We start from the raw sequence: 25,715 nt of genomic DNA on the forward strand, positions 1-25,715 counted from the left end.
AAGGAGAGGTGAAAGCAGAGAGAAGGGAGATGAGAGTGAGCAAGGGAGAACGAGACAAGAGAGAGGAGAGAGCGGGCGAGAGAGAAGAGAGCAAGAGCAGAGTGTAAGAGAGAGAGAGAGAGGAGAGAGGAGAAGACGAGAGCGAGAGGAGGAGCTGAGAGAGAGCAGAGAGAAGAGAGACAAGAGTAGCAAGAGAGAGCAAGATGAGAGAAAGGAGAGAGCGGGCGAGAGACGAGAGAAGAGAGAAGAGAGAGAGAAGAGCTAGCAAGGAGAGAAGAGAGAGGGGAGCAAGAGGAGAGAGACTAGAGCAAGCGAGCCGAGAGTGAGCGAGAGACAGCAAGATGAGAGAGAGAAGAGAGAGCGAGACAAGAGCGAGGAGAGCTCTTTTTTTAAAAGAAAAATTATTTATTTATTTGAAAGAGTTATACAGAGAGAGAAGGAGAGGCAGAGAGAGAGTGAGGTTTTCCATCCTCTGGTTCACTCCCTAATTGGCCACACTGGCCAGAGCTGCGCCGATCTGAAGCCAGGAGCCAGGAGCCTCCTCTGGGTCTCCCACACGGGTGCAGGGGCACAATGACCTGGGCCATTTTCCACTGCTTTCCCAGGCCATAACAGAGAGCTGGATCAGAAGTGGAGCAGCTGGGTCTTGAACTGGCTCCCATATGGGATGTCAGCACCTCAGGCCAGGGCTTTAACCTGCTGCACCACAGGGCCACCCCCCCCCCCTTTTTTTAGACACACACACACACACACCCCTCTTCTATTGGTTGGTTCACTCCTCAGATGTCAGCAACAGCCAGACCTGGGCTAGTCCAAAGCCAGGAACAGGGAACTCAATCCAATTCTCCCACTTTGGGGAAAGAGATCCAAGCACTTGAGTCATTACCTGCCTCCCAGGGTGCACATTAGCAGGAAGTTGGAAAATTGACAGCAGGGTCAGGACTCCAACCTAGGCCTCCAATAGGGGATGTGGGTATTCCAAACAGTGTCTTAGCTGCTGCACTAAACACCTGTCCCAAATTTTGGTAATCGTAAATAAAGCTGTTAAAAACATATGCATGCAGCTTTTTGCCGTGGACATCAGTTTTCCTGATGTAATACCAAGAAGCAATTATCTTATTGTAGTAAAATATACATAACATAGAATTTACTATTTCATATTTATATTTAAAGTGTACAATTTAGGGGTAGGTGGTGCAGGGGTTAAGCTGTTCCTTGGGATGCCTACATCCCATATCAGAGTTCCTATGTTCAATTTCTGGATCCATTTCCAAGTCCAGCTTCCTGCAAATGCACAACCTGGGAGGCAGCAGATGATGGCTCAAATACTTGGGAGACTCAGATTCAGTTCCAGCTTCCTGGCTTCGGCCTAGCCCAGCCCTGGCTGTTGTGAGCTTTTTGGGAATGAACTAGAGGATTGGAGAGCATTCTCTTCCTCTGTCTGCTTTCCAAAGAAAATTTTTAAAAATAAATAAAAATGAGAGGGCTGGCACTGTGGCATGTTGGCTTAAGCTTCCACCTGCGTCACCCGCAACCCATTTGGGTGCTGTCTGCTCCACCTCTGATCCAACTTCCTCATAATGGACCTGGAAAAGCAGTGGAAGATGGCCCTTGGGCTCCTGCACCCACATGGAAGATCCAGAGGGAATTCTGGGCTTCTGGCTTTGGCCTGGCCTAGCTCTGGCCATTGTAGGCTTTTGGGGAATGAACCAGCAGATGGAAGATCACTCTCTCTCTAACTCAGTCTTTCAAATAAATAAATCTTTAAAAAATAAAAATTTAAAAATGAAGTAAAATGTACATGCAATTCAATGGCATTAAGTACATTCACAATAATACCACTATCTGGTTTCAGATTTTTTGCAACACCACAAATGAGAATCCCCTACCCATTAGGCAGTCTTCAAGGATTAATTTTAAATTTAATTAAAATTGAATCTCTCATTTATACTAGTTACATTTGAAGTACTCAGTAGCCTTATGTGACTAGTGGCTAGTGGTATGGAGTACCAGGTCTAATAGAAGAGGATTAGAGGCAGAGAAAACAGCAAATATAAAGCCCTTTGATGCAGGAATGCACCCTTTTCAAAGAATTCCTAGAGTACAAAGAGCAAGAGGTAAGGAATGTGATCATCAAGGTAGACAAGAATGAAGTCCTTACTTTTCAGAGGGAAGACTTTATTTTAAGGGTTATGGGAAATCTGTCATTTTAAGTAATCACTGGCTGTCATGTTGAAAAGAGTGAAGGGTGAAGCAGAAAGACTTCAAGGCTCTTAGAGTACTCCAGGTGAGAGGTGATGGTTCTTGAACTAGGGAGATAGTTGGGGTAGTGAGAAATGTTTGGATTCAGGATATGCAGTCATCGCTCAGTATGACAGAGAGATTGGTTCCAGAATCCCCTCTGGATCCCAACTTCCACAGATGCTGAAGTCCCACATGTAACATAGCATTGTGTTTGCATATCACCTAAGCAATCCTCCTGTATATTTTGATCACTTAAATTACCTTATACAATGTAAATGCTATGTAATTAGTTATTATATTGTATTGTTTTGGGAATAATGACAAGAAATAGTCTGTGCATGTTTAGTACAAATCCAATTGAAAAATATTTTGTGGCATAAAGGGTTAAGCTGCTGCTTGCAATACTGGCTTCCCATGAGGGCACAGGTCTCCTCCCGGCTGTTCTGCTCTGATCCAGCTCCCTGCTCATGAGCCTGAGAAAGTAGCAGAAGATGGCCCAGGTGTTTGGGCCCCTGCACCCCTGTGGGAGACCAGGATGAAGCTTCTGGTTGTTGGCTTCTGAAGGGTCTGGCTCTGGCCGTTGCAGCCATTTAGGGATTGAAACAGCAGATGGGGGAATCTCTCTTTTTGTATCTCCCTCTCTAACTCTGAAAACAAAGACAAAACAAAATAAAACAAAACAAAACATATTTTCAGCCCATGGTTGGTTGAATCTATTTATTATGCTTTATAATGCATTGGACATGGGTTATGAGTAAGGAAAACTGCATTCAGTAAGATGGAGAACACTGAAGGAGAAGCAAGTCTGAGAATAAAGAGTTCAGCTTTGCCTGTTAAGTAATTAAGTGCCATTGCCATTAAGTAATTAAAGTATTGGAGCAAAATGCAATTCTGATATTTCAATATTTAGTGTATTACTGCTTTAGTGAATTATAATGAAATGAAAACATATAAAAAAATTTTTTTTATTTGATAGGTAGAGATTAGACAGTGAGAGAGAGACAGAGAGAAAGGTCTTCCTTCTGTTGGTTCACTCCCCAAATGGCTGCTACGGCTGGCACGCTGTGCCGATCTGAAGCCAGGAGCCAGGTGCTTCTTCCTGGTCTCCCATGCGGGTGCAGGGGCCCAAGCACTTGGGCCATCCTCCACTGCACTCCCGGGCCACAGCAGAGAGCTGGACTGGAAGAGGAGCAACCGGGACTAGAACCTGGCACCCACATGGAATGCCGGCGCTGCAGGCGGAGGATTAACCGAGTGAGCCACAGCGCTGGCCCCTACATATAAAATATTAATAATGAATTATGAAGTACATATGTCTATATTTCAGGTAAAAGGTAAATATATTTCATATACAGGTTGAGTATCCCTTGTCTGAAAAGCTTGAAAATAGAGTGTTTCAAATTGCAGGCTTTTTCAGATTCTGGGATATCTCCATATACATAATGAGATATTTTGGGGATTGGAACCTAAGTCTAAACACAAAATTTTATTATGTTTCATATGCAGTTTCTATAGAGTCTAAGTGCATATGTGTTTTGATTCTGCCCTATCACATGAAGTGTGGAATTTTCTTTTTTATATGAATTTTTGTAATATTTACTTATTTGAAAGAAGTACAGAAAGAGAGGGAGAGATGGAGATCTTACATTTGCTGGTTCACTCCCCAGATGGCTGCAATGGCCAGGGATGGGCCAGGAGCCAAGAGCTTCATCCAGGTCTCCCATGTAGGTGGCAGAGGCCCAGGCATGTGGGCCATCTTCTACTGCTTTTTCCATGCCATTTATAGGGAGCTGGATGAGAACGGAACAGCTGCGACTTGAACTGGCGTCCATGTGGAATGCCAGCACGGCAGGCAGCAGCTTTACCCTTTGCATAACAACGTCCGCCTGTATCTATCTTCCTTCCTTCCTTCCTTCCTTCCTTCCTTCCTTCCTTCCTTCCTTTTTTCCTTCCTTCCTTCCATCCAAGATTTTATTTATTTATTTGAGAGGTAGAGTTACAGACAGTGAGAGGGAGAGACAGGAAAGTCTTCCATCCATTGGTTCACTCTCCAAATGGCCACAATGGCCAGAGCTTCGCCGATCCGAAGCCAGGAGCCAGGTGCTTCTTCCCAGTCTCCCACGTGGGTGCAGAGGCCCAAGGACTTGGACCATATTCTACTGCTTTCCCAGGCCACAGCAGAGAGCTGGATTGGAAGAGAAGCAGCCGGGACTCGAAGCGGCGCCCATATGGGATTCTGGCACTGCAGGCAGAGGATTAACCCACTGTGCCATGGCACTGGCCCATCTTTTTCTTTTTTAAGATTTATTTATTTGGAAGGTAAAGTTACAGAGAGGCAGAAGCAGAGGCAGAGAGAGAGAAATTTTCCGTCCTCTGGTTCACTCCCAAATGGTTGCAATGGCTGAGCCAGGCCAATCTGAAACCAGGAGCCAGGAGCTACTTCCGGATCTCCCAAGTGGGTGCAGGGGCCCAAGGACTTGGGCCATCTTCCACTTCCTTCCCAGGTGCATTAGCAAGGCAGCTGGATCAGAAGTGGAGCAGCCGGGACTTGAATGACACCCATATGGGATGCCAGCACTGCGGGCGGTGGCCTTACCATAACGCTACGCCACAGCAGCGGCCCCTTGTGTGTTTTCTACATGTAGTTTCATGATGGTACTCAAAAAGTTTTGGATTTTGGATTATGGATATTTAACCTACACCTTGGAATAAAGGACATATTAAAAGACTATTGGTATTTCTATTACATGACTTTGTGAACACCTTGTTAATGTTTCAGATTGCAGTTTTGAATGGTTTAAAAAAGTAGGTAAAAATGCATGCTACTAGTTTTTTTCCTATAACCACTGTCTTGCATCTAAATATAATTTTTTTTTACTGGTTCATTTATTTGAAAGGCAGAGTTACAGAGAGAGAGAGGAGAGGAGAGCAGAAGAGAGGGGAGGGAGGGAGGGAGAGAGAGAGAGAGAGAGAGAGAGATCTTTCATCAGCTGGTTCACTCCCCAAAAGGCTGTTGTAAGGTCCCGGGGGGGTTTCGGCACCAACGTAAGGCTGCCACAAAACACACCAGACACCTGAGTAGGGGAGAGTTTATTGGGGGAAACCCAGCAGGCCGGAGGGAAAGGGTGAGGAAGGAAAAGAGAGAGGAGAGGAGAGAAGAGCGTGAGCAGGAGAGAGGAGCTGAGAGAGAGGAGCGAGAGCAGAGGAGACTAGAGAGAGAGGAGGGGAGAGAGGAGCACCACGTGTTCAGGAACAGGTCCTTTTAAAACGTTGCCGTAGGGCGGGCAGGGAAGCAGGAGCAGTGAATCCCGTCAGGAGGGGGATGGGGCTGACATGGTGGTTGGGCCATGTGGCCACCTAGCTTCCAGCATGGAGGTGGGGGCTAGAGCCTAGGATGTTGTCAGGGTGTAGATCGCGCCATAGATAAGACTGTGTCATTTTCCTAACAGCCTGAGCAGCGGGAGCTTGGCTGATGGGAAGCCAAGAGCCAAGCGCTGGCCCTATTTTTTTTCTTTTTAAGGTTTATTTATTTGAAAGGCATTGTGACAGAAAGAGGAAAACAGAGAGAGCTTCCATCCGTTGGTTCACACCTCAAATTCCCCTAACAGCCAGGGCTGGGCTAGGCTGAAGCCAGGAGCCAGGAACTCCATCTGTCCTCCATGTGGGCGGCAAGAATCCAAGTACTGAAGCCATGATCTGCTGCCTCTGAGAGTGCACATTAAGCAGGAAGCTGGATCGTAAGCGGAAGAGCTCTGGAACTGGCAATCTGCTTTGGAATGCGGGAGTCCCAAGTGGTGGTTTAATCCATTGCCCCACAATGCCCGCCCCTCAATAATTAAATCCTGGACGAATAATGAAAGTGGCCTAGGATTTTTTGTTAAAAGATAATGCTCTTCCAACCACTAGGACTAGCCGTTTCGGATACATTTTCTGTTGGAGCTGGCCGTCCCTTGACCCAGGCTTGCAGGTACACGCTGTTTGAAAGATCTGAGTTCTCAGCTTGTAGCCCTACCGCCTACATCACGTGGAATCCAAGGGCGTGAATCTGACGACTGATCCAAGGAGCCACTACTCTCTGCCTTCCAGTCAGCGAGCCGGAAAGAACACCTTCAGGGGCCGCTGGGATCCCAGGAAAAGATGCGTGATCCGGTTTTTACTCGCCCCAGGCAGCGCTCTCCACAAACCACCTCCTCCAGCGCGCCAAGCCGTTAGTCCCGCCCGGTCCAGCTCGGCTCCACCCATCTGGCGCGCCCACGGGTGCTAAACCTAGCCGCCAGGGAACGCGACGCATTCCCAAGCTCCGCCTCCGGGGCCAGGGCGCGCTCCCCCTCCCTGCTCGGCCTAAGCAGTTCCGTTAGCAGCCGGAGGAAAAACCGTCCTTTCGGGTCCCCGCCTCTACTAACGCTTTACTCCCTACTCCCCCTGCGACCACTCCACAGGCGGCTACGGAGGCCCCTGAAGTACACATATCCCCCAGGCCCCGGCGCAGCCTGACAGGTTTTGTCCTTTCCTACCCCCTCCAGCCCTAAGGACCAATGTTCAATCTCTGCCAGGAACCCGGACTCGAGAGTTTGTTCGGGCTTCAGCAGCTTCGACATTCTTCACGGAAGTAAAAGTGGTTTGGTGGTGTTCCCCCCGCCCCCGCCCCCACCTCCTGCTGTAGCCGCCCGCATTCCTCCCCTCCCACCTCGCAGAATTGTGGCGGGAGGGGGAGGAGGAAGCTAAGGCGCCTGCGCGGAGAGGCCGCTTTCCATCCGGGTCCCTGTTCGTGCGGTGCAGCAGGTCGGTAGGCGGGAAATGGCGACTGGCTGAAGGAGCTGGTTCTGTTGCTGCTGCGGGCTACGCGGGAAAGACACCACACATTGCGCAGTCGGAACCATTGCCGGAGACCGAGGACACTTCTCTGTCGTCACAGTTAGGTAAGTCCCTTCGTCCAGACGCTGCCTCTGCTCCCAGCCTCAGTCCTCCTCTTCCAGGGCCGTCTGCCGGGATCTCCTCCCCTTCTCAGCCCGGTCCTCCAGCGGCTCCGGCGCCTTGGTAGGCATGCACTGTTGGCGCCTCATACTTCCACTGTGTGGAGCCGCTGTTCTCTGGACTTTCCCCTGGGAACGGAAAGGGAGCTCACTTCCCGCCAGCTTCAGCTCAGAGGCTGCGGCCTGTGTTGTGATTTCTGGGGTTAGATTTCACTTCGCTACCCACCCCCACCCCGATCTCACGTTCCTAGTCCCCAACCTTGTGGTCCCTGTGGGGAATTAAGTTAGAAGATCAGCCTTGCTAACCTTCTTGATCCACTTGGTTTTTTCAGTGTTTCATTCTTTCTAGTGGGGTGCTTATGGGGGGCGTTGCTGTGTCTCACTGATTATAAACACCTTTCGAGAGTCGGGGAGAAGGGATTTCATAAAGTCCTGTTTATCTATTGTACTGTTAAAATACTGAGTTGACATGGTTACTTTTTCAAATCAAGAGTGACAGTGAGGAACAGCTCATGTGGAAGGCCCCTGGTGTTCATGGTGGTCATTTAAGGGTGAATTTTATTATATTTCATATTCTCAGCTTCCTTTGGGTATCACATGCCTGCATGTATGTTTACATTTGCCTTCTTGACCAGAATTCTATGGTAAATAAGTGCATAAGTAAATTGTGTTTACTTCTCACCCTAGTGGTGGCTCGATGTGTGAATGATGTTAAGCACTTTAAGAGTACCTTAGGGAAGTCTAAAAGATACTGCTTGTAAACTTTCCCAAGATCCTGAAGTGAAATGCACTTAGTAGACGTTCCTCCAAGGCAGGGATTTATCTTTGTAATGCTAATAAAGCAGTACCAAGATTACTGCCCTGTGTGGCTATACAAATTAGTGACTTGAAATGATAGATTTATCTGTATAATTTTCAGCTTGTAGATTGCTCTTTATTCTGTCTTTCCCTTCTTTTCATTTGTGATACAGCTGTTATCCTAATAAAAGCAGAGAAATGACAAGTTAAAACTAGTTTAACTCACCCCCCCGCCTTTACCATTTTAGATCAGTTATCTATGAAGATGTTGGTGTTTTTCAGAATGTTTCAGTTGTGTTGGATTTGGAGTCTTTCTAGGTTTTTTCACTAATCGGACTAAATTTCAAAAATTCATATAACCTGCCAATTGACATTAATACTCAACCTTTTAGCTCAGTTTGGAGAACTTCACTATTGTTAGCATGATATTAGAGTGAAAATTCCTTAATAAACAGGAACACAAAAAATCGTTGTAGTCCTCATTTGGTAGACTTTGCCCAAGGTCATAAAGAAAGTCAAGACAAATGTAGCTCTTATGTAAGGCAGTCTTTTAGGATTGAATTAAACTTCATACTTCTTTTCTAGGATCAGTAGAATAGGGGGTGGAAAATGGAGGTGTGGGCATGTTTGAAACTTGCTGAGTTAATTTATGTCAATAAATGGGAAAATATGTGATGTAAAGGGATCCAAGATGTAGTTACATCTAATGCAGGCTTTTTATTTTTATTACCTTTTTGTGTAGTTTATAAATTGTTATTTTTCAAGTAACCGTGAGCATTGTAGATTATGTCTTTGAGGATTCTACCAGATTGTTTAGTTCTGCGTTCATTCAGTACCTTTGCTCTTTTAACACTCAGCATTGGTTGAAGGCTGTAAGCGGTGTGGTCCTTAGCTTTTGTAGACTTGTAGCTGTATAAAAATTCCAAATAGGATTGCTACATTTTACAATATTCCCTTCTGATTGTGGCTCTTGGGAATTTTCTTTCAGCTATTAATGTTACTTTTTCCACTGTTAAAGAGATTAGGAATTGGGGAAGTTTTAACTTTCCCAAATTCATTTAGCTAATTCTAAGCTTGTGTTTTTGGTCAGGTAGTTTTTCATGAGATTATTATATAATAATAGAATTCAGTTCTAGTTAAAGAAACGGGGGCCAGTTGTTCAGAAAGGATATACTAGACTATACTGAACCACAGAATTAATTGCCAATTGAGTAAAGTGGTATTAAATTATTTTAGTCTTAGGAGACTATGCTTTGGGTTAATGAGATAAAGAATCAAGTGGTTTGCCAGAATTTGAAAAAAGCAATATTTAATTACAGCTATAATTTACCAAGTTGCTAAGTAGCAGCCCCCCATGAACTTTTTGCAGATCCCTTGGATGCATGGAATTCAAGATTTTTTGTGCTAAAATAATCTTACCTTTAAATTATATTTTCCGTGTACATTTTTCCATGTACATTTTCAGCCAAAGGAAGAAAATATTCTTTCAATACCATATAAACTGCTGTGACTAAATTATTATTAATTTTTAAAGATTTATTTATTTATTTCAAAGTCATAGTTAGAGGTCTTCCATCTGATTCACTCCCCAGTTGGCCGCAACGGCTGCCGCTGCACCGATCCGAAGCCAGGAGCTTCTTCTGGGTCTCCCACTTGGGTGCAGGTGCCCAAGTCCACCGGCACCGGCACCCCGGGTTCTAGTCCCGGTCGGGGTGCCGGATTCTGTCCTGGTTGTTCCTCTTTCAGTCCAGCTGTCTGCTGTGGCCTGGGAGGGCAGTGGAGGATGGCCCAAGTGCTTGGGCCCTGCACCTGAGTTGGGAGACCAGGAAGAAGCACCTGGCTCCTAGCTTTGGATTGGTGTAGCTCTGGCTGTGGCGGCCATTTGGGGGGTGAAGCAACAGAAGGAAGACCTTTCTCTCTGTCCCTCTCTCTCTCACTGTCTATCTGTCCAAAAAAAAAAAAAAAAAAAAAAGGCATCAGAAAGATACAAATAAAGTTAGGCATTGGCAATTTTAAAAAAATTGTACTACATGGTCAGTCACCTAGTCTACCTAGTTGTAATATAGGTCCGATTATAACTATGGATTACATTAAAGATTACCATAGTCTGGATGTGGGCATTTTGGCATAGTGGTTAAGACATGACTTGGGATACTATCAGCACATATCAAAGTACCTGGGTACTACTTTTGACTCTACCCCTATTTCCAGCTTCCTGCTAATGAATACCCTGGGAGGCAGCAGGTGATGGCTTAAGTAGTTAGATCCTTGCCACCCATGTGGAAGACCTGGATTAGGTTCCAGGCTTTTGGGATGGCTTGGCCTGGCCCGGCCCTGCCTGTTGTAGGCATTTGGGAAGTAGATGTGTGGATGGGAGCACGTACTTGCTTGTATTCTGTCTCTCTGCCTCTGTCTCTCTGCTTTAAAAAAAAAAATTTTTTTTTTTAATTAATTAATTTGAAAGGCAGAGTTACAGAGAGGCAGAGAGAGAGAGGTCTTCAATCTGGTGGTTCACTCTCCAGATGGTCACAATGGCTGGTGCTTCGCCTCTCTGAAGCCAGGAACCAGGAACTTCTTTCAGGTTTCCCACGTGTTTGCAGAGGCCCAAGGACTTGAGCCATCTTCTTCTGCTTTCCCAGGCCATAGCAGAGAGCTTGATCAGAAGTGGAGCAGCCAGGACTTGAACTGGCACACATATGAGATGTCAGCACTGCAGGCAGCAGCTTTATGTGCTACACCACAGCGCTGGCCCCTATTTTTATTTATTTGAAAGGCAGAGTTACAGAGAGAGGTAGAGACAGAGAGAGAGAGAGAGAGAGAGAGAGAGAGAGAGAGAGATTCCATTTGCTGGTTCATACTCCAAATGGCTGCACAGACTGGGATTGCCAGGAGCCAAGAGCTTCTTCAGGGTCTCCCATGTCAGTGTAGGGGCCTAAACACTTGGGCCACCCTCTGCTACTTTCCCAGGCACATGAGTATAGGGAACTGGATTGGAAGTGGAGCTGCTGGCACTCAAACCAATGCCTATATGGGATACTGATGCTACAGGCCGGGGCTTTAACCCACTTAACCACAGCACTGGCCCAATGTTGTCTGCCTTTCAATAAACAAATTTTAATAATTTATAAGGGGCAGGTGTTGTGGCACAGCAGATGAAGCCCCTGCTTGGAATGCCTCCTTCCTTTTTTTTTTTTCTAATTTTTTTTTAATTTTTAACAGGTAGAGTGGACAGTGAGAGAGAGACAGAGAGAAAGGTCTTCCTTTTGCCGTTGGTTCACCCTCCAATGGCCGCCGCGGCCGGTGCGCTGCAGCCGGCGCATCACGCTGATCTGAAGCCAGGAGCCAGGTGCTTCTTCCTGGTCTCCCAACTTGGGTGCAGGGCCCAAGCACTTGGGCCATCCTCCACTGCACTCCTGGGCCATAGCAGAGAGCTGGCCTGGAAGAGGGGCAACCGGGACAGAATCCGGCGCCCCGACCAGGACTAGAACCCGGTGTGCCGGCGCCGCAAGGTGGAGGATTAGCCTATTGAGCCATAGCGCCGGCCGCCTCCTTTCCATATTGGAGTGCCTTGGATCAAGTCCCAGATCTGCTTCTGATCTAGCTTCCTGTTAATGTGCTTGGGAGGCAGCAAATACTTGGGCTCCTGCCACTCAGATGGGAGATGGGGTTTCTGGTTCCTGGCTTTGGCCTGTTCCAGCCTCAGCTCTTGGGAGCTTTTGTGGAGTGAACCAATGGATTGAAGAACTTTCTGCCTCTCGCTTTTCTGTCTCAAAAAATAAAAATATTAGGGGCCAGCACTGTGGCGTAGCGGGTGAGGCTGCCATCTGCAGTGCTGGCGTCCCATATAGGCACTGATTTGAGTCCCAGCTGTTCTACTTCCAATCCAGCTCTCTGCTGTGGCCTGGAAAAGCAGTGGAAGATGGCTCAGGTCCGTGGGCCCCTGTACCTGCGCTGGAGACCCAGGAGAAGCTCCCGGCTCGTTGGCTTCAGATCATTGCAGCTCTGGCCGTTGTGGCCATCTGGGGAGTGAAGCAGTGGATGGAAGACTTCTCTCTCTCTCTGCCTCTCCTCTTTCTTTTTCTTTTTTTTTTTTTTTTTAAAGATTTTATTTATTTATTTGAAAGTCAGAGTTACACAGAGAGAAGGAGAGGCAGAGAGAGAGAAGTCTTCCATCAGCTGGTTCACTCCCTGGTTGGTTGCAACGGCTGGAGCTGCCTCCATATGGGATGCCAGTACTGCAGGCAAGGGCTCTACCCACTGCTACACCACAGCGCCGGTCTCTCTCTGTCTTTCAAAATAAAGAAACCTTTAAAAATATATAAATTAAAAAAATTAATTTAGTCCTACAACCACTAGGGAATATATGTCTGGCTTAGATATATGCTTTGGGACAAATGTCAAGCAGAAACTAAAGCTGCAATAGTGGTTTTTTTTTTTTTTAAAGATTTTATTTGAAAGGCTGAGTTAGATTTTTTTTTTTAAAGATTTTATTATTTATTTATTTTAGAGGTAGAGAAAGGTCTTCCTTCCGTTGGTTCACTCCCCAACTGGCTCTAACAGCCAGAGCTGTGCCAATCCGAAGCCAGGAGCCAGGATCTTCCTCTTGGTCTCCCATGCAGGTGCGGGGGCCCAAGCACTCGGGCCATCTTCTACTGCTTTCCCAGGCCACAGCAGAGAGCTGGATTGGAAGAGGAGCAGCCGGAACTAGAACCGGTACCTATATGGGATGCTGGCGCCTCAGGTAGAGGATTAACCTACAGTGCCACAGCACTGGCCCCTGAGAGAGAGAGAGAAGAGAGAGAGAGAGAAAGAGAGAAAGAGAGAAAGAGAGAAAGAGAGATAGCTTTCATCAACTGGTTTACTCTCCAGATAGCTACAATGGCTGAGGTTGGGCCAGGCCAAAGTCAGCAGCCTGGAACTCATCTGGAGCTCGCATGTGGATAGCAGAGGTCCAAGCACTTGGCCATCTTCCACTGCTTTCCCAGGCACATTAGCAGGGAGCTGGATTTGAAGTGAAGCAGCTGGGACATGAATAAGAGTCCATATGGGATGCCAGCTTTGCAGGTGGTGGCTTAACCTGCTGTGCTACAACACTGGCTTCAATTGTTGGATTTTAATACAGGTTCCATATCTGTTGAATCTCATCCTCAAGGTAGAGTAAATGACTCCCCTTAACAATACAGTAAAGATGATTATGTGATTTTTTTTTAAAGGATTTATTTATTTGGAAGTCAGTTACACACAGAAAGAGAGGCGGGGTGGGTGGTTCTTCCACCCTGGTTCACTCTCCAACTTGCTGCGGCAGCTGGAGCTGTGCCTATCTGAAGCCAGGAGCCAGGAGCTTCCTCCGGGTCTCCCACACGGGTGTAGGGGCCCAAAGACTTGGGCCATCTTCCACTGCTATCCCAGGCCATAGCAGAGAGCTGGATTGGAAGTGGAGCAGCCGGGACTTGAACTGGCACCCATGTGGGATGCTGGTACTGCAGGCGGTGGCTTTACTCGCTATGCCACAGTGCCGGCCCTGATCATGTAATTTTTAACCTATCTAGAAAAATTACTTGAGTGCCCACCATATCTGGGGGACCTGCCAGCAATTTGGAATTTTACACTTTAAAGGCTTTTCCTACTTTGTGCTTAATTCCATTTTCCACAAACATGTTTTTTAAAATTATTTGAGAAACAGACATGGAAAATGTGTGCCCTCCCATCTGCTAATTTATTCTTGAGGTGCCCAAAATGGCTGAGTCCTGTGATGTCTCGAAACTAAGAATTCAGTCCACGGCTCCTGCATGGGTAGAAGGACCAGGTCACTTGAGCAATCACCGCTGACTCCTGGTGTCTTCACCAGCTCAAAGCTGGAGTCAGGAGTGGAGATAGATTTCAAACTAGATACTTACATTTGGGTACAGTTGCCTTAATCAGCATCTTAATTGTGAGGCCAAAGGCCTTTCACTACACAGACTTTTTGAAGTGCCCTCATGCTTGTGAAATGGTTTGGAAATGAAAAAAGCAGAGAAGTAACTAAATATAAGAAGAGGGAGTTAAAGACCCTGTTAGTGACATAACCTGATTTATGCTGCAGTTTCTCATGTAGACCAGTTAATTTTTTTGTTTTAAGATTTATTTATTGTTGAAAGGCAGAATGACATGGGGAGAGATGGAGAAAAGAGAAATCTTCTATCTGCTAGTTGACTTCTCCAAATGCCTGAAATAGCCAGTCTTAGCCAGGCTGAAGTCAGGAGCTAAGTTCTCCATCTGGGTCTCTTGTGTGGATAGCAGGAAACTTTTTGGGCTGTTACCTGTCTACTGCTTTACAGGCATATTAGCAGAAAGCTGGATTAGAAGCAGAGTAACTGGGACTTGCATTGACACCCCAGTAATAGGATGTAGGTGTCCCAAGGAGTTGCTTAATCCTCTGTGCCATAATCTTACCCCTGACATAATCTTTAGGAATTTTAAATGTGTGTTTTATTAAAATAAGACTGTTAATCTGTTAAAATATCCAGGACACAGACACCTTTCTTTTAGAGGAAACTATGATTGTTTGCCTTAGTCATAATTGCTTTTTTTTTTTTTTTTTTGCTGTTCCCTAAATATATATGACTATCTTACTAGGTTGAAAATGATTAACCTTTCACTAATATCATAAATATCTACTTTGGTATATTTTGTTAAATTATGATAATCAGTTTTCTGATGTACAAATATGAATTTGAATATTCTGATGTACAACTGTGAATTTAAAAAATAGTCAAATCATATTTCAAATAGTCATGCTTTTCCTGTCTATTGGGAATATGCCTTTTTTATTAGTAGTAAAAAGAGAATATAGAAAATTATATCTAATATTTGACTAGTTATTTATTTATTTTAAGTTTTAGCTTGAGAAGCAGAGAGATGGAGAGAGAAGAGACAGAGAGTTCCTCTCTACTGCTTTGCTCCCCAGAGCTAGCTGAGGGCCAGAGCTAGCTGGGAGCTAGAAACTTAATCCACGTTTCCCATGGGTGGCAAGAACTTACTCACTTGAGCCATACCTGCTGTCTCCTAGTATCTGTGTTAGCAAGAAGTTGGAATGCAGAGTGGAGGTGGGACTGGAACTCAGGTTTTCTGATATGAAATGTAGGTGTCTTGCTAGGTCAAATTCCTAGGCCAAACTCACTTTTTTTATCTGTAGAATTTTTTTTTTTTTTTTGACAAGCAGAGTGGACAGTGAGAGAGAGAGAGAGAGAGAGAGAGAGAAAGGTCTTCCTTTGCCATTGGTTCACCCTCCAATGGCCGCCGTGGCCGGCGCACTGCGCTAATCTGATGGCAGGAGCCAGGTACTTCTCCTGGTCTCCCATGGGGTGCAGGGCCCAAGCACTTGGGCCATCCTCCACTGCACTCCCTGGCCACAGCAGAGAGCTGGCCTGGAAGAGGGGCAACCAGGACAGGGACTAGAACCCGGTGTGCCGGCGCCGCAAGGCGGAGGATTAGCCTGTTGAGCCGCGGCGCTGGCTTTATCTGTAGAATTTTTTCATGAGTATCTCCTAAGTATATTGAAATTTGTGTGTGTGTGTGTAGATGAGTCCAGTAAATAAAAAAATAGATGTTGGCACATTTCATATAAAGTATAAAAATGTTGAAGTATTAGCCTGGTAGTGTTGTTTTTCATGTTTGTTGAGAAAAAGAATGAACTATTGTACTCAGTTGTTTTGAATTCATACTTAAATTCTTGCTAGAATGACATTGTACTTTAAAACTTTATTGTGGGGACAGCATTATGGCATAGTGGGTTAAGCCTCTGCCTGCAATGGCGGCATCCCATATGGGCAATGATTCGAGACCTGGATGCTCTATTTCCAATCCAGCTTTCTGCTAATGTGCCTAGGAAAACAGCGGAAGATGGCCCAGCTGCTTGGGCCCTTACACCCACATGGGAAACCTGGAAGAATCTCCTGGCTCCTGGCTTCAGCCTGGCCCAGCCCTGGCCATTGCGACCATTTGGGGAGTGAACCAACAGATGGAAGATTCTCTCTGTCTCTGTCTCTTCTTCTGTTCTCTCTGTGTAACTCTGATTTTCAAGTAAATAAATTTTTAAAAAAACCTGCTATACATTTTTTCTTTTTTTTTTAAAGATTTATTTATTGGGCTACTCTGTGGCATAATGGGTAAAGATGTTGGTCCCAAATTTTCTTACATGTGATAAAATTGCCCTTTTGTAAGATGTTTAAATTATATTTAGAGGAAGTAGTGAAAAAATCTCTTATTATTTTTTAAAGATTTATTTATTTGAAAGGCAGAATTACAGAAAGGCAGAGAGAAAGAGGTCTTTGATCTGCTAGTTCACTCCCCAAATGGCTGCAACAGTCAGCGCTGGGCCAGACTGAAGTCAGGAGCTGGGAGCTTCTGGGTCTCCCATGTGGGTGCAGGGGCCCAAGTACTTGGGCCATCTTTTGTTGCTTTCTCAGGCACATTAGCAGAGAGCTAGGAAAATCTTTCTAAATTATTGCTTTATTAAAACGTAGATTGGGGAACCAGTGTTGTGGCATGGTGGGTTAAACTACTGTCTGTGATGCTGGCATCTGAAGAGTATCAGTTTGTGTCTTGACTGCTCTATTTCCAATCCAGCTTCCTACTAATGTGCCTGGGAAAACAGTGGAGGATGACCCAATTGCTTGGACCCCTCCACCCACGTGGAAGACTTGAAAAAAGCTCCGGATCACTGTTGTAGTTTAGGGAGTGAACCAGAGGTTGAAAGGTCCCCATTTTCTCCCTCTTCCTCTGTAACTCTGACTTTCAAACAAATAAATCTTAAAAAATTAGTTTATATTTTTGGAGTGTTAGTCATCAATAATTTAATAACCCACATGTGGTTCTTCTAAAGAAAATAAATATAATTTTATAAACATTCTTTTGTTCTTTATAGACTGGGATGCCCTAATGGTAAGATGCTAGCATCCCTCTTGGTGGTATCTAGGTTCCATTCCTGGCTTCCGCTCCTGACTCCAGCTTCCATCTAATTAAGACTTTTGTGGGGGAGGCTATGGCGATACCTTAAGTAATTGGGTTCCTACCACCCACATGGGAAACCTGGATTGCATTCCCTGCTCTGGATTTGGACCTTAGCCTGGCCTTAGCTGTTGGCAGGTATTTGGGAATGGACCGGCAGATGGGAGTGTGCTCACTTGTTCTCTCTCTCAAATAAGTTAATTTAAAAGAAAAATTTTTTAAAAGATTTATTTATTTATTTTAAAGTCAGAGTTACACAGAGAGAGGAGAGGCAGAGAGAGAGAGGTCTTGCATCTGCTGGTTAACTCCCCAATTGGCTGCAACGGCTGAGCTGCACCAATCCGAAGCCAGGAGCCAGGAGCTTCTTCCAGGTCTCCCACGCAGGTGTAGGGGCCCAAGGACTTGGGCCGTCTTGTACTGCTTTCCCAGGCCATAGCAGAGAGCTGGAAGTGGAAGTGGAGCAGCCGGGTCTTGAACCAGCGCCCATATGGGATGCAGGCACTGCAGGCGGCAGCTTTACCCCCTACGCCACAGCACCGGCCCCTAAAAGAAAATTTTAAGAAGGGAAAATACCCATAATTTTATTGGCTTAATTCAACTAGTTTTGTCTTTTGGTGTACTCTATATTTTGCCATTTTTCATTATAAGTTTATTATATTTGTTTCTAGAGAATTATATAGTGGTAGCTAATTTTAAAAACCAGAAACGGGGAGGGCATTTAGTGTAGAGGTTAAGATGCTGCTTGGAATGTCTGCATCCTCTATTGGAGTGCCTGTTTCAAGTCTGAGCTCCTGCACTAAGCTCTTTCACTTTTTTTTTTAAAACAAATTTATTTTATTTTTTTTTTTTTAATTTGACAGGTAGGGTTATAGACAGTGAGAGAGAGAGAGAGAGAGAGAGAGAGAGAGAAAGGTCTTCCTTCCGTTGGTTCACTCCACAGATGGCCGCAATGGACGGCGCTGCGCTGATCCGAAGCCAGGAGCCAGGTGCTTCCTCCTGGTCTCCCATGTGGGTGCAGGGCCTAAGGACCTGGGCCATCCTCCTCTGCCCTCCTGGGCCAAGCAGAGAGCTGGACCGGAAGAGGAGCAACCGGGAACCTGGCGCCCACATGGGATGCTGGCGCTTCAGGTGGATGATTAACCAAGTGAACCATGGCGCCAGCCCCACTCCTTCACTTTTGATCCAACTTCTTGCTAATGTACATCTTGGGAGGCAACAGATGATAGATCAAATGCTTGGGTCCCTGCCACCCTTCTGGGAGACCCAGATTGTATTCTGGGCTCCAATCTTCAGCCTTGCTCAGCCTTGGCTATTGTGAGCATTTCGGGAGTGACAGTGGACGGATGAGCTCTCTCTGCCTTTCAAATAAAATGAAAATTTCATTTCATACTTTATTTTTCAAACAATGAAAATATGTATATTTTTTAAAAAGCAGGCAATAGTAATGCAGATGAGCACTTTTCCTTATACATACTTTGTTATGAATGAGCTTAAAATAATTTTGTAATTCTCCTCTACTTATTCCTTTTGTCCTCGTTGACATTTGATTTTTATTAGGTGACAGAGGAATCTCTTCTCTTAATGACTTAGGGAAGTGGTAGAGAGTAAAAGTGGACTCTTGCAGTACCTGAAGTTGTTAACTTTGAAGTAGGCTAGAATTATTGGCTATATTGAACCAGTTGTTGCTGCTTTTGAAAATGTCATGATAGTATCTTTTCAGATTTTTCTTTCATTAATGCAAATGTTAATAGAAATTTAGTTGGTATACTGTTTTTTAAGATAGCATTTAGGCTGGCGCCGTGGCTCAATAGGCTAATCCTCCACCTGCGGCACCGGCACACTGGGTTCTAGTCCCGGTCGGGGTGCCAGATTCTGTCCCGGTTGTTCTTCTTCCAGGCCAGCTCTATGCTGTGGCCAGGGAGTGCAGTGGAGGATGTCCCAGGTCCTTGGGCCCTGCACCCCATGGGAGTCCAGGAGAAGCACCTGGCTCCTGGCTTTGGATCAGCGTGGTGCGCCAGCTGCAGCGGCTATTGGGGCGTGACCCAACGGCAAAGGAAGACCTTTCTCTCTGTCTCTCTCTTACTGTCCACTCTGCCTCCCCCCCACCCAAAAAAAAAGATGTCATTTAAATTTTCTTTTCTTTTTTTTTTTGGGGGGGGGTTTAAAGATTTATTGATTTGAGAGGCAGAGTTACAGAGAGAAGGAGAAACACAGAGAGAGATCTTTCATCCACTGGTTTACTCCCCAAATGACTGCAATGGCTGGAACTAGGCCGATCCGAAGACAGGAGCTTCTTTCGGGTCTTACGCATGGGTGTAGGGGCCCAAGCACTTGGGCTGTCTTCCACTGCTTTCCCAAGCCATCAAGAGAGCTGGATCAGAACTGGAATAACTGGGACTTGAACTAGTGCCCATATCAGATGCCAGTGCCGCAGACAAAGGCTTAACCTACTATACCGCAGCACCTGCTCCATTTTTTTTATAAAGTTTTTTTAAGATTGATTGATTGATTCAAAAGAGTTAGAATCTTCCATGAGCTGGTTCACTCCCCAGATGGTTGCCACAGCCATGGCTGGGCCAGACTGAAACCAGGAGCTTTTCTCAGGTCTCCCAAGTCGGTAGTAGGGACCCAAGCATTCAGGCCATGTTCTGCTGCTTTTCCCAGGCCTTTAGCAGGGAGCTGGATAGGAAGCTCAAACCCCATCCCCATATGGGATGCCGGCATTGCAGGTGGGTGGCTTTATGTTGTATGCCACAACACGGTCCCCACCTCTGCCTTTCAAGTAAATAAGTAAATCTTCAAAATTTTTTAAAAAGGCAGGCATTGTGGTACAGCCAGTTGAGCCACCACATCCTCGTTGGGACATCCTCATCCCCTGTCAGAGTGCCAGATTGAGTCTTGGCTTCTCTGCTTCTGATCCAGCTCCCTGCTTGTATACAGATGGTGGCTCAAGTGCTTAGGTTCCTGCCACTTGGAGGCAGGAGCTTCTTTTGGGTCTCTCACTTGGGCTGTCTTCCACTGCTTTTTCCCAGACCATTAGCAGGGAGCTGGATCAGAAGTGGAGCAGCCAAGTCATGAAAATTGGTGCCCACATGGGATGCCAGTGTTAAAAGGGGTAGCTTAACCAATATGCCACAGTGCTGGCCCCATAGCATATCTAATCTAGTGACATCTGTGTTTTATTAATGTGCTATTCTGAAGACTTTTGAATATGTAATAAACATTTGTCTTAATTTGGGTGCCGCAGGATGAGTTGTGTATGAAAAAAGGATGAAGACAACCTGGATTAATGACTCATCTCCCACTTTTTCAGCTCTATTTTAATTTGTAATGTAACACTTACATGTATTGAAAGTATAGATGTCTAATAACTTCTGTTATTGAGTAATGGAGTACAAGAACGATGGTATGGCATAATCAGTGTCATGACTAACTAGTAATCCATTCAGGACAGGAACCTGAGTTCCTTCCACCTAATCTGGAGGTCTTTCCTCAGGTGCCTAATCCAGAACCTTGCATGTATGCATTATTATTTATGTAGATAACTAATTTATAATCTGCCTAAATTATATGTCAGACCTTGACTTTGTTGCTTTTAAAGTTTGATTTGTATTTTTTATATTTTTATTTCTTTTTTAAGATTTAGTTATTTTTTTGAAAGAGTTAAAGAGAGGCAGAGGCAGAGAGAGAAAGAGAGAGAGGTCTTCCATCTGATGACTCACTCCCCAGTAGCCGCAGTGGCTGGAACTGCCCCAATCCGAATCCGAAGCTAGGAGCCAGGAGCTTCTTCTGGGTCTCCCACACAGGTAAAGGGGCCCAAAAACTTGAGCCATCTTCTATTGCTTTCCCAGGCCATAGCAGAGAGCTGGATTGGAAGTGGAGCAGCCAGGACTCTAACCGGTGCCCATATGGGATGCTGGCAGTGCTGTAGGCAGCTTTACCTGCTGTGCCACAGTGCCAGCCTCAGAATTTTATTTGAAAGGCAGAGAGAGAGATCAATCTTCCATCTGTTTCACTCTCCAAATGCCTACAATAACTGGGATTGGACCAGATTGAAGCCATGAGCCCAGAACTCAATGCAAGTTTCCTACATGAGTTACAGTGACCCAACGACTTGAGCCATTCTTTGCTGCCTCCCAAGGTGTACATTAGCAGGAAGCTGGAATTGGAATTGGTGCTGGGAGTCAAATGCAGGCACTGCGTGTGGGAGGTGTGGGCTTCTTAAGTGGCATTTAATCACTGTGCCAAATGCACGCCCCTTGATTTGTGTCTTTTATAATTTCCTTTAGACTTGTATTTATTATCTACTCTTGTTTCCCTTCTAATATGTGGTATATCAGAATACTACTGGCATTCATTCAGTAAGCTTCTTTTTTTTTTAATCTCTTTATTTGAGAGAGATTGAAACACACAGAGATCTCACATCTGCTGGCTTACTCTGCAAATGCTGATTAACAGTCCAAGGAAGGACCAAGAGTCAGGATCTTATTTCAGGTATCCCAAGTTGGGTGGCAGTCACATGAGCCATCACTGCTGCTTCCGGGGGTCTGTATTAGTGAAAGACAGATATCAAGAGTGAAGCCAGGTATTATACCCTGGCATTCTAATAAGGGACACAGGCATCTTAACAGTTGTCTTAATTGCTGAGTTGAGTGACTGCCCTAGCAGTTGTATTTATTAGAGTGTATTGATGTTGTGGTTTAGTGGGTTAAACCACTGCCTGTGATGCTGGTATCCCCTATGAGCACCAGTTTGAGTCCCAGCTGCTCCACTTTTGATCCAGCTCCCTGCTAATGCACCTGAGAAGGCAGTGGAAGATGGCTTGAGTGCTTGGGCCTCCTGCTACCCATGTGGGAGACCAGGATAGTGCTTCTGGCTTCTGCCTGGACCAGCTCATCTCTGCCCTGGTCATTGCAAACGTTTGGGGTGTGAACCAGAGGATGGAAGATCTTTTTCTGTCTCTGCCTCTCTCTGTATACCTCTGCCTTTCAGATAACTAAATACATTTTCTTGTTTTAAAGATTTTGTTTATTTCTTGGGCCGGCGCCACGGCTCAATAGGCTAATCCTCCGCCTTGCGGCGCCGGCACACCAGGTTCTAGTCCCGGTCGGGGCACCGGATTCTGTCCCGGTTGCCCCTCTTCCAGGCCAGCTCTCTACTGTGGCCCGGGAGTGCAGTGGAGGATGGCCCAAGTCTTGGGTCCTGTACCCCGTGGTAGACCAGAAGCACCTGGCTCCTGCCTTCGTTCGGATCAGCGCGGTGCGCTGGCCGCAGCAGCCATTTGAGGGTGAACCAATGGCAAAGGAAGACCTTTCTCTCTGTCTCTCTCTCTCACTGTCCTCTCTGCTGTCAAAAAAAAAAAAAAAAAAAAAAAAAATTTTTGTTTATTTCTTTGAAAGGTGAGAGACAGAAAGGTCTTCTATCTACTGGTTCACTCTCCAGATGGCTGCAGTGGGCAGAGCTGGGCTGATCCAAAGCCAGGAGCCAGGAGCCAGGAGCTTCTTTTAGGTCTCCCACGTGGGTGCAGGAGCCCAACACTTGGGCAATCTTTCACTGCTTTCCCAGGCTGTAAGCAGAGAGTTAGATGAGAAGAGGAGTAGCCGGGACTTGAACCAGGGCCCATAGGGATGCTGGTGCCTCAGGTGGAGGCTTAGCCTACTATGCCGAAGTGCTGGCCCCAATAAATCTTAATAAAAAAAAAAAGTATCTTAGGTAATTTATTTTAAGATTCCTTCATAGACAATGTGCTATTGTTCCCTCACGTTGTTTGGGTAGCAATTTGTGCAGTGCAGACCTCTTTAGTAAAATATTAACTGACTTTATGCTTGTTTCATTACTTGATCCTAAGGCAAGACAATTTACAACTGTTACTGTTTTCCTCAAAGATTGCTTGATATCAGGAATTTTGTGACAAGGAAGGAACATTTAAAATTTTATTTTATAGTCCCTTTTTTGAGTAAGAGTTATTTATTACAGGGAGGATTATTTGATTCATTGACAAAGTTTTTTCTTCATTACCTGGTCTTTTTGAGAGGAGTGAGAAAAGTGTGGTTCAGTTCAAAAAAGACTGAGATGGGGCCGGCGCCGTGGCTCACTTGGTTAATCCTCCGCCTGTGGCACCGGCATCCCATATGGGTGCCGGGTTCTAGTCCTGGTTGCTCCTCTTCCAGTCCAGCTCTCTGCTGTGGCCTGGGAGGGCAGTGGAGGATGGCCCAAGTACTTGGGACCCTGCACCTGCATGGGAGACCAGGAGGAAGCACCTGGCTCCTGGTTTTCGGATCGGTACAGCTCCGGCCGTAGTGGCCATTTGGGGAATGACCCAATGGAAGGAAGACCTTTCTCTCTGTCTCTCTCTCTCTCACTATCTGTAACTCTACCTGTCAAAAAAAAAAAAAGACTGAGTTACCTGTGTGCCAGGTTACTGGAGTAATAGATCTCTGTCTTCAGGATTCTCAAAATCTAATGCAATTAAAGATACAGAAACAGTCTTTGATTATGATAAGAGCTAAGGTAGACATAATCACAGGTAATCAGGAAATGAGCTTAGGAGTGCTCCCACCTCTGGAAGAGTTTATGCAGATTTGTTATTTATTTTTAGATATTTAGTAGGATTCTCCAGTAAAGCCATTTGGGTGTGGAGGTTTTTTACTACAGTTTCCATTTTAAAAATAGGGAGAACTTTTGGCCTAGTGGTTAACACGCTGGTTAGGATGCCCCTGTCTTACATCAGAGTGCCTGGGTCAAGTTACTGGCTTGGGCTCTTGATTGCTCCTTGTGTGGACCCAGGGAAATGTCAGGTGATAGTTCAAGCGGTTGGGTTCTTTGTTGTTGTTTTTAGAAAGATTGATTTATTTAAAAGGCAGAGTCACAGAAGAGAGGGAGAAACAGGAATCTCAACTTCCCAAATGTAATGTCTTACTTCCCAAATGGCCACAACAGCCAGGGTTGGGCCAGGCTGAAGGCAGGAGCCAGGAAATCCATCCTGGTATTTGATATGGGTGTCAGGGACCCAAATATTTGGGCCATATTTTGTTGCCTTCCCAGGTGCATTTACTGGGAACTGTATTGGAAGCAGAATAGCTAAGACTTGAACTGACACTCGATATGGGATGCTGGCATTACAAACAGCAGGTAAACCACAATGCCATGATACAGGCTCCAGGTGATTGGGTTCCTGCCATTCACATGGGAGGCCTGGATTGAGTTCCTAAGTCTCAGCCATTGTTGATCATTTGGAGTAACCATCTATCAGATGGGTGCTTTCTCTGTCTGCCTCTCAAATAAATTTTTAAAAATTATTTTAAAAATACAAATAGATATAGAGCTAATCAGATGCTGTGAGCTTTGGTGGTTTATACTTTTTAAGGAATTTGACCATTTCATCTAAATTTTTTGTTGAATGCATGGGAATAAAGTTGTTTGTAATATTTCATGATTTTTCTTTTAAAGCCTCTGTAGTGATGTCCAGGATCTGTAGTGCTGTTTAGATTTCCATTCCCAATATTGGCAATTTATGTTTTCCATTTCCCTCTTAGTCCTGTTGAAAATTTATCAATTTGCTGATCTTTTTGAAAAATTCAACTTTTGGTTTTATTTTTTCCCTGTTTTTTTTTTTTTTTGAGACAGAGAAAGGTCTTCCTTTGCCGTTGGTTCACCCTCCAATGGCTGCCGCGGCCGATGGCAGGAGCCAGGAGCCAGGAGCCAGGTGCTTTTCCTGGTCTCCCATGGGGTGCAGGGCCCAAGCACCTGGGCCATCCTCCACTGCACTCCCTGGCCACAGCAGAGAGCTGGCCTGGAAGAGGGGCAACCGGGACAGAATCCGGCGCCCCAACCGGGACTAGAACCCGGTGTGCCGGCGCTGCTAGGCGGAGGATTAGCCTAGTGAGCCGCGGCGCCGGCCCTTTTCTCCCTGTTTTTAACTTCATTGATTTCTGGTTCTATTGAATACTCTTATTTTGTTGAATACTCTTATTTTTTTCCTTTTTTTTTTTTAAGGTTTATTTTATTTATTTGGAAGACAGAGTTACAGAGAGAGGTAGAGACAGAGAGAGTTCTTCCATCTGCTGGTTCACTCCCCAGATGGCTGCAACGGCCAGAGCTGTGCCTATCCGAAGCCAGGAGCCAGGAGCTTCCGCCGGGTCTCTCACATGGGTGCAGGGGCCCAAGGACTTGGACCATCTTCCACTGCTATCCCAGGCCATAGCACAGAGTTGGATTGGAAGAGGAGTAGCTGGGACTAGAACTGGTGCCCATATGGGATGCCAGCGCTCCAGGCCACAGCTTTAACCTGCTCCGCCACAGCGCTGGCCCCTAATTTTTTTTTCCTTTTAATATTTATTTTATTTATTTGAAAGGCAGAGCTACAGAGAGGGAGAAACAGAAAAAGATCTCTGTCTGGCTGCCTCAACAGCCAGGGGTGGGCCAGGCCAAAGCCAGAAACTCCATCCAGGTCTCCCACATTGGGTGGCAGGGGCTGAAGCACTTAGGCCATCTTTTGCTGCTTTCCCAGGCACATCATCAAGGGAGTTGGGTTGTATGTGGAGCAGCTGGAACTCGAACTGGTGCCCATCAGGATTCCAGCTTCACAGGCAGCAACTTAACCTACTAAGCCACAGTGTTGGCCCCTGAATACTCTGTCTCTTAACAGCAGGTTGGATTTTCTTCCTTTGTGGTATGTCATACAACATTTTACTGAATGCTGGATATTTTGAA

The 25,715-nt window shown here is 45.6% G+C and overlaps 1 protein-coding gene across 12 annotated transcripts in view; it reads left to right on the forward strand.

Moving 5' to 3' along the window:
* The first annotated feature begins 5,319 nt into the window (after nt 1–5,319).
* Nucleotides 5,320–25,715, forward strand: part of CTDSPL2 (CTD small phosphatase like 2) — a 103,616-nt gene continuing 83,220 nt past the window's right edge. For 6 of the 12 annotated variants that reach the window (XM_051822433.2, XM_070054115.1, XM_070054116.1 and 3 more), the window contains exon 1: nt 5,320–7,163. The gene's annotated coding sequence lies outside the window, so the exon portion shown is untranslated. Of the gene's footprint in view, nt 7,164–7,197; nt 7,282–12,634; nt 12,757–20,610; nt 20,810–25,715 lie in introns of those variants that run through there. The other 6 variants (XM_070054117.1, XM_051822431.2, XM_070054114.1 and 3 more) reach the window with 4 other exon arrangements.

This window comes from Oryctolagus cuniculus, chromosome 12 (genome assembly GCF_964237555.1).
Source record: "Oryctolagus cuniculus chromosome 12, mOryCun1.1, whole genome shotgun sequence".
Taxonomy (NCBI): Eukaryota; Metazoa; Chordata; class Mammalia; order Lagomorpha; family Leporidae; genus Oryctolagus; species Oryctolagus cuniculus.